General features: G+C 45.8%; 1 long non-coding RNA gene across 2 annotated transcripts; it reads right to left on the bottom strand.

Annotated features, from left to right (window-relative positions):
• Nucleotides 1-3,314: 3,314 nt before the first annotated feature.
• LOC140739438 (uncharacterized) lies at nucleotides 3,315-7,806 on the bottom strand. 2 transcript variants are annotated; one of them, XR_012101635.1, is made up of 3 exons: nucleotides 7,746-7,806; nucleotides 7,395-7,499; nucleotides 3,315-4,422 (listed from the first exon to the last, which is right to left on the bottom strand). It is a non-coding gene; the product is annotated as an uncharacterized lncRNA (long non-coding RNA). The 2 variants fall into 2 exon arrangements; XR_012101634.1 differs by lacking the exon at nucleotides 7,746-7,806 and having other exon boundaries at nucleotides 7,395-7,703.
• Between the last annotated feature and the right edge of the window lie 1,470 nt (nucleotides 7,807-9,276).

Genomic DNA, 9,276 nt, shown 5'->3' with positions numbered 1-9,276 from the left:
TTACCTGCATGGAGATTGTACGTTCTCCCAGTGATTGTGTGGGTGTCCTCTGGATACTCTGATTGCCTCCCAAAATCCAAAGACATACAGGTTGGTAGGTTAATTGGCTATTGTAAATTGTTCTATGATTAGGTTAGGATTAAATCGGGGTATTTCTGGGCAGAATGGCTCAAATGGCTGGAAGGGCTTCATGCTGTATCTCTCTAAATAAATAAATAAACAAACAAACAAGTATTTGTGGAAAAGCCTCTCAGGTTCCTGGTAGCTCTTCCCCCTTTTGCCTTAAAACTATTCTTGATCATTCTTGATTCCCCAACTCTGAATAAAAGATAGGACATTCACCCCATCTGCACCCCTCACAGTCTTATAGGGCTCTATCAGGTTGCCTCTCAGTCTCTTCTGCTTCAAGGGAAAAAGTCCAGGCCTTTTCAGCCTCGCTTTGTAACTCAATCCTTGAGTCCCTGTATTTCAGCTCATAATTACATAGTTTCTATGTACTGACCTTGTTATTTCCTATTTTGATTTGAAAGTGCTCATAGCTTTGTAAGTGATTGAAGCTTAAATAGACTGGTCACATATATACTTTAGTAACAAGAGCAAATCATAGGTTTAATATTCTTTGATGATTCACTGACTGCCTAGAGCCTTTACCCCATCTATAAGTCATAAATTAGAGGCATGATGAAATACTCTCTGTTTACGAGGGAGAGCAAAACTCCAATGACACTTAAGCTGAACACCATCCAAGACAGAACAGCCTGCTTGGCTGATAGTTTATCTGCCACCTTAAATGTTTGTTTTCCCCACCTCCCCAACAAAATGGCTGTAGTGTTTACCATATACAAGATGTACTCCAAAAATTCACAGAGGCTTTTTTTTTAAGAATAATTCCCAAACCTACAGTCTCTAATATCTAGAAAATACTGTGGAAGCTGGAACTCTAAACTAAAAACAAAAATAATAGAATATTCAGATCTGAAGAAAATTCATTAAGCTGAAACGATATGGCTGATAACAGTGGTGGGGACGTTTGGAGGCACAGAATCTATTAGCATTTGTATAGACAATGTCTGATTAGGAGTCAACATGGCTTTGTACACGGAACATCATGACTGACAAAACTTAGTTTTGAAGAGATAACTGAAAGAGTACCAGACTTGGTCTATTTGGCTTTTAGTAAGGTTTTGACAAAGTCCCACATGGTAGACTGTCGGGAATGTTAAGTCCCACAGAAGGCAGGTAAAGATAGGTAGATCCAAATTAGCTCAGAGGTAGGAAACAGAGATTGGTGGTTGAAGGCTGTGTCTCTAAATAGAGGCTGGTGACTGGTGGTGTGCCACAGGGTTTGATAGTTTGATGCTTGAAACAAAAATACAATGAAAAATGTTTTAAGACTCTGTGAGCAACACAGTCAACATGGAAGAGTTGATAGGAAGAGTATCAATTCATTCCTATTGATACTCTGACCCGCTGAACATTACAAACTAAGTTCCTCTGAGTGGCACATCATCCTGCCTTGGAACATGACAATTACTTCATTGCCATTGAACCTAAACGCTGGAAGTCCCCAACCAACAGTACTATTACAGCGATCTTATCTGCATGGACTGCAGCAGCCCAAGAAGGTATCAACATTTTATCTTCTTCAAAGCAGTTATAGCAGAACAATGACTAATGGCCTTGTCAATAATGGCAACTCCCCATGAATGAGTGAAAAATAAATACCTGGAGTCTCCAGGATATGTGAGGGCTCTGATCCAGAAGTCAGTCTGCAAGCTAATTTCTTCTTTAAATCAGAAAGCTGTTTTGTGTAGCAATCACTTCACATGTATTTACTATCATTCTTTCATTTCACTGACTAATCACCCTAACATGGCTCACAATTAAATGAATGAATGCTGTATCTAATTATTAATAAATGCCATGAAACATTTCATTATTATCAATACAAACTTCAAAATTGTTTCAAAAATACATAGATGATTTTGGGCATAAAGTTGAATTTTCGTAATCTGGGGGAGCTTTTGTATTGGCTATCTCAGTTAACAAGTTTCTAAATTCATGAATGCAATTTTTGTGAATAACTCTCACAATCTGTGTCTTTTAATTCTGTTATTCTGGTCAATCTGCACAACATTCCTTCAATATAATTTCCTTATATTCTGTTCCCAAAGCTGGAAGTATTGTATCCAGATGGAGTCTGGCCAAAACTCCATGCCACCTTATTCACTTTTATACTTTAGTTGTCATGAGAAAAAGAGCAACACTCAATTTACTTATTAATTGCTAATATACTGTACAGATGCATAAATGACATAAATTATATTTGTTGCATCATAGTTGCAAATCAGATAGCAATACTAAAGTATTACTTTTTTGTTCTTTTCAGATCAGAGTTTAAACATCCTGTAGCGATGTGCTACACACAGAGCTAGAAATAACGACACGCAGTCTGTAAGTTGCACTCAAGACTAGTTTATTCAAACTTCGCAGCACTGGCTTTTACGCAGTTCCGTTCCCGCCCTCACCGGGCGGAAATAACATCAGGGGTGCACTACAAAAGTCTCTTCCCACATGCAGGCTTTCTGCCCTTGCTGGTGAAGAAGGCCCAGCGCCATTTTAGGGCTGGCCTCCCTGCCGACGCGTGCGCCATTTTGTGAGCCGGTTCACCTGCATAGAAAGTGGGTCGCCACAATCCAACATTTATCTCCACAATAATATCATAGAAACCCTCACAGCCACCTGAGACTGCTCATGGGATCAAGGCTGGATTTGTATCTCATCATCTTTCCCACTCATTGCTGCATTGTTTAACTCTCCTGCAGTCCAAAGAGCTGCCAGGCACATTCCTATATATACTCACTTATCAAGCATACACACCCTTCTGGAGAAGAGAATTCCAATGAGTTCAGCTGATCTGACTCAAGGTAATTTTCCACAAGATTACTTCTCATTCCTCAAAACTCCAATGAATATAATTCATTCATATTCACCCTCTTCCCATAGGGCAGACCTGCCATTCCAGAAATCAATTTAGATATTGCTGACCAAGCTGTTCTTCCCTTCCTTAGAAATGGGAGCCAAAATATTCATGGTCCCCAAGCATAGTTGCACTAAAACCATGTACAATTATAACAGTGTCCTTAATGCAGTACTCCAAAAAAATCCAGCTTACCATCTGCCTACCAAATAACTTGTTGTGGCTGCATGATAATCTGTTGTAGTTTATGAACCAAGTTACCAAGGTCTCACTGTATGTTGTTGGGCTCAAGTTATGCCGTGTTCGTTTGGAAGAGAGACAACCAACATCGGAATATAGCAAAACGTGGCTTTATTGGCAGAATCGTAACTGGCACAGCGAATCGACGGAGTCGCTGGAGAAGGCGCGCTTTCCAACTTCCCCTTACAATCTGCTCTTATTTATATCCCTTTTTCCCCCCAGCACAACCCCCCGCTACATATTAGGTAATATCAGGCACTTGTGTCCATCTTATTGGCCCGCAGCCATATGCTCACGAGTTACCTGTTTCTTTTGTTTACTGAATCGCGTGACACTAGTAGTTTTGGTGTAGCGGGGTCCCCAGTTTTGCTCCCCCCTCCCTCGCATTCCGGCCTCCTACTATTACATGAGCTACTCCTGACCTGTAATGGCGGTCTCGAATTAACCCTAACACTCCCTCCCTTGGCCCCCCAGAGGCCACAACCCTTACAAGCTTTTCCGCGGCTGTCGGGATCAGGCAGAGAGGTGAGCGTCCCCCGGCACTCTTTGGCGTGTCCTCCCTCTTTGCATATCCTGATTTGTCCGACCTAGGGTCACAAAATATGGGTAGGGGTTCCCTAAACATACGCAATTTATACAAGTAGCATGCAACATTTCAGAAGACTTATTCAAAAGCAACTCTCAATTTCCTCCTTGGCATGGCCCATTCCAGTCCGTGTTCTCCCATACTGCGTCCGCTTTTGGGAGGGCCTCGATCTCCCCTTCCACCGGGAACAAGGGTGCCTGGTACGCCGGTGGAGGTCCATCCTTTCCAGTCAAGGCTCGATCTATAGTTCGGACAACTAGGGTCCTGATACAGGGTATGCAACAACAACCACACGTGATAAAGATAGCAATTGAAATAGACAGTCCTAGAGCCAACTGTCCAAGTAGGACCCCCCATTTCCCAAACGTACGGTTCAACCAATCCAGCACTGGGTTATTGACTCCCGATTGTTGCTTTAGCTCATTGGCCAGGGACCGCAATTTAGTCAAACCCTTGGTCGGTGATCCATCCGGGCCTGTATTGTTCGCTTCAGCCATCGGCGCCTTACCTAGGAGCATCACTCCTACCCATATCAGGGTTTTCCATGGCGTCATCCTCCTCGGCTTCCTCCTCCTCTATGTCGGAGTCGGGATCAATCGGTCTTCCTTTCTTTGTCCTGGAGCAGTGCGAGAAATAGTGCCAGTTATTGTCCCCCTCCCTTCCCACCTTGAGTGTATTGTTTGAAATTTCTGTAACAGGGTACAGGCCATGCCATTGCTGCTCGCTCCAGGAGGAGCGCCCTGGTTGCCGCAGGTAGACCTCATCTCCTATTTTTAGCGGCAGCTCGGGGGCTGCATCCTCAGGGTGGGCATTCCTGACTTGTTTAGCTATGAGCCTCACCATCTGGCCCAGGACTCTCATGTATTGGGTCATGTCCTGATTCATTGTCTCCCAGTTTTCCTCCCACCGTGGCGATGTGCGCGGTCCCGGTTAGTATCTCGTGTGGTGTTAGAAAAGTTTCCCCATTCTTTTCTTGCCGCATGGACATCAGAGCCAGTGGGAGTGCCTCCACCCAAGTGAGCTGGGTACCCGCCATTACTTTTGCAATTTTGTCTTTTATGGTTCGATTTGCTCTTTCCACTAGACCCTGGCTTTCTGGGTGGTAGACACTGCCCAACCGATGGGTTATCCCTAGAACGCCCTCTACTCTGGCCAAGTGTTCGTTTTTAAAGTGGGTGCCATTGTCTGTGCAGATTTTAGTGGGGATAGTGGGGAGATTTTAGGGAGGGAGTCCCAAAACCGGTTCCTAGACGGGTCAAATAGGGATGACTCATCTGCGCGGGTGCACTTTGCCAGCTTCTGTGCTTGGCTCAGTGCCTCTTCCGCCCGGACCTTCAGCAATATGGTACGTATATCGGCTAGGGCTAAGCGGTGCTGGCAGGTCTCCCTCTCAAAGGTCCGTATCCACGCCGCCGCCCCATTTGCTAGTGGCGGCAGCTTTTTTATTAACGTGTCCAGATCAGTACGGGCCCAGGGGACATACTTTACTCCTCCCCCATGTGTGGCCAGTAGGGGGCCCTGTAGACCCGGCCAGGAGACACCATCCCCCGGCGTGCTAACCGCGTCCATGCTATCCCTATCCTCCGAGGGGTCGGGTTCGTTGGTCTGATGTATGGACGGGGCTGCCTTTTACCAGTGTGGCATGCAGTCCATACCCTGTGACTACTACCGAGTCCTCCTCTGGAGGCCCTTGAGGCTCGGTCTGTCGCCTCAGCTCAGGGTCTCCCTTGCCACCTAGAATCCTGAGGGCGGCATGTCGGCCAGCCTGGGCGACGCGCTGGAATAACTCTTGAGTGGGGAGGTTCGGAGGGCAGGCACCAATCTGGCCAGTCCTCCCCTTCCCTCGGGAGGGCGACATGGGCCTTGAGAGTCCTCGCCTCCTCCTCTGTCAGGGCAGTGAGTTCGTTTAGTTGCTGGCTGTGCTGCGTCAGCAGGGTGAGCATATGTTCTCGGATGGGGTCCTCTACGTCAATAATACCACCTTTTATTTCCATCATAGGAGCTTGGACATTCTCCTGTGGGGCTGACGGGACTGATGGTGCTAGATCTGCTTTGGGTGGCTGGGGGGGGCTCTGCATATGGTGGAGGGGCCGTTGCTGGGATAATGTTATGCAGGGCGTGAGAGGCATTAGACCATCCGGAGGGAAACGGTGGGTAAAGAGGCTGGTGGTCTATGATCCACTCTGGGTCTGCGGGATCAATCTCGGGGTCTGGACATGTGGCTGACTCCCTTGGGGTGGGGCGCGGGAGCTCGGAGTTCCCCGCATGCGCCTGGAACCGGGACAGGAATTCCTTGAGATACACATCCTCATCCTCTAATTTGGCTACGGACTTGGATTTTCCAAATAACTTTCGTTTTGCCTCCCCTCATCTGTTTTCCAGATCATCGAGGACACGAAGTTGAAATTCAGCCAGCAAGGAGAGGGTCAGAAATGGTTGGTCATCGGCTGGGAACCATCCTTTGTCTCTCCACGCCTGAAGGCTTTTTTCTAACATGTGTAATTTCTTTTCTCCCTCCTTTACTGTATTGTTATGGGAGATCGAGTGAGTCTGACGCTCTGGAGCACCTCTCCAGTGCGTGGTCTATTTGCAGCGACAGTGGCGGGGGCCACAGTCGCGGACTCCTTTTGGGTGAAGTCTGAATCAGGGGGATACGTGAGGTGGAACGCCACAAACCCCAGTTCCGCGGTTGTACTCGCCGGACGGGCGGTGCCCAATAGGGCCACGGTTTTTAAAGGTCCAATGCCACGCGGAAAGTTTGATTGCATTGATCCCTTCTCAGGCCAATCCCGCGACTCCCACTTTGGGGTCAGACTCATTGTGAGCTCCGTCTTCCATTTGTGTGGCGGGGCCTTAATTCCCTCCCAGGTAGGGGGCGGATTACCTAACTTTATCACTGTTCTGGCAGATGCTTGGGGATTCGCTGCCAGGTTATCCAAAATTTTAGTCATGTGAACGGGGTCTACAAGGGTGCGTCGAACCTCACTTAGAAGGTGGTCTTTCTGGTGGGGTGCCTGGTCTAGTACCTGAAGTACATTGTTGGGGTCCATAATGGCATTATCTAACAATAGCTGCGATGTAAGATTAGTGCCGTGGTTTAGGCTCAGTCGCCACCACGGGACACCGGGGTGTTCAACACGCAGGTGTCGGAGTTTTGGTAACTTAAAGTTGAAGTGTTCCATGGCTCCCTAGTGCACAGAGAGGATCAAATGTGGGACAGTCGCCTTTCAAAACCTGACCTTCGCGTGGGAGATTTCTCCTCTTAACAACCAGTCTAAGGTAGGCGCCGTCAATATCCCCGTGCACTAAGGTGTACCGCGGAACACTTTCTCCTCCTCACTTCTGAGACTTTTATGCCCTTTTGGGCGGCGGGTTTCTCAACTCCCCTCACTCAGAAGACTTTTCCACGGGCGGAGGATCCTGCTAAAACGGTTAAGAAAAATAAGTACTTACCAGTCACGATTCCGCACCTGGAATGAACTTTCACGAGGTAATTTGGGGTTGGTGAGGTTCCGTCAGCAGTCAAGATCTAACTCAGTAATTTAACTATCTAGTGGAAGTCTTAGATATAACAGGCACTTTCCTTACCTTATTCAAGACGCGGCCGCAAGTTGTCTGCCGTCGGACCCGTCAGCCTGTGTTGTCTCTCCCTCCCCACGTCGGGGTCACCAAATGTTGGGCTCAAGTTATGCCCTGTGTTCGTTTGGAAGAGAGACAACCAACATCGGAATATAGCAAAACGTGGCTTTATTGGCAGAATCGTAACTGGCACAGCCAATCAACGGAGTCGCTGCAAAAAGCGCGCTTTCCAACTTCCCCTTACTATCTGCTCTTATTTATATCCCTTTTCCCCCCCAGCACAACCCCCCGCTACATATTAGGTAATATCGGGCACTTGTGTCCATCTTAGTGGCCCGCAGCCATATGCTCACGAGTTACCTGTTTCTTTTGTTAACTGAATCGCGTGGCACTAGTAGTTTCGGTGTAGCGGAATCCCCAGTTTCGCTCCCCCCCTCCCTCGCATTCCGGCCTCCGACTACTACGTGAGCCACTCCTGACCTGTAATGGCGGTCTCGAATTAACCCTAACATTAACCCTAACAATGTAAAAATTATTATCCTTTAGGAACATTCCATTTTTCAAATCACCATAGATTTTTAATCTCCCATCTTCTTGCCCATTCAAAAAAAATTATCATTTCCTTTTTGTTGACTTGCTCCTTTACCCTACACTTCATTGTTCACTTTCAGACCTGAACTTGTCATTGCCAGATTTGAATGTATTTGCCCTTACATTTTTTTCCAAGGTATCTATAACTGGGTATCAACTGCTGATCCTCGCAAAGCTCTGTTAATAACAGCTCAAGAACCTGATAATGATTCAGTTATTCCTTTTCACTATTTTCTCTTCTTTAATCATTTCTCTCCCACACTACTATATTTGTACCCAATGAGCCTTTATGTTAGTTAGCAATGGTTTGTGCCATACTTTTGAATGCCTGCTAAAAATTCAGGTATCTTCAATTTATAATTAGCCTTAATTATCTTGTTTGTTGCAGCCATAAACAACTCAAATTTGTTGAACAAAATTTCTGATCATAAAGCTGGATTTAAGGATTTGTGTACGAAGAGAATATGAGTAGGGTTGAGGTACTCAGTGGAATTTAGAAGAATGAGTGATGACCTTATTAAAGTTCTAAGGGGGTTCTAAGGCAATTACCTTTTTTGTGGAAAAATCAAGAATTAGGCTTAAAGGTTTTAGAAAAATATTGGAGAAGAATCTATTTTGGAGGTGAAGAGTAACTTTTTTTCTCTCAGAAATTTGTGAATCTTCCCTGGATAGCTTTGGAGACTGAATTGCTGAGTATATTCAAAGCCAAGACAACAGATTTTTGATCTGCACAAGAATCACGAGTTTTGAGAAACAGGAAGGAAAGTGAAATAGAGGCCAAGATGAATTCAGCCATGATCTTATTGAATGTCAGTGCAGCCTCAAACTACCCTGCTGTGAATTCTTGTGTTCTCAGCACCTTCCAATAATGCCAGGCCCTGATCTTCAAGCGCTGCTGTTTAGCCAAAGCCTCTGTAGTCCAGCAAACCCTCCAAGGACCAGACCATAAATTGTGGTAAATACCCCATTCCCTCACCACCTGGATCTAACTATGTACAAGCACGTCACCCCTCCACAACTCATACTGACCAAGTTTTGACTCCTAGTATTTCTCCTGCCACAGATCATCCAGCACAGTCTCCATTTTAGTCTTACTGCGTATTTACTTGTGTATCTCCTGTGCATGAAAGGGACCATAGTACAGGCAGGAAATAGGACTTAATGACCCATGCAGCAACACCTCAGAATTTTGCAGAGATAATCCAGCATCTGGTTGTTGAATGGTCTATTGCACAACAGACCTTTCCATTCTTTTAATAGAAGAAGATATTCCAGGTTAATGATTTATTTATAAAGTATT

Source organism: Hemitrygon akajei, chromosome 15 (genome assembly GCF_048418815.1).
Source record: "Hemitrygon akajei chromosome 15, sHemAka1.3, whole genome shotgun sequence".
NCBI lineage: Eukaryota > Metazoa > Chordata > Chondrichthyes > Myliobatiformes > Dasyatidae > Hemitrygon > Hemitrygon akajei.
This window is presented reverse-complemented; position numbering and strand designations above follow the sequence as displayed.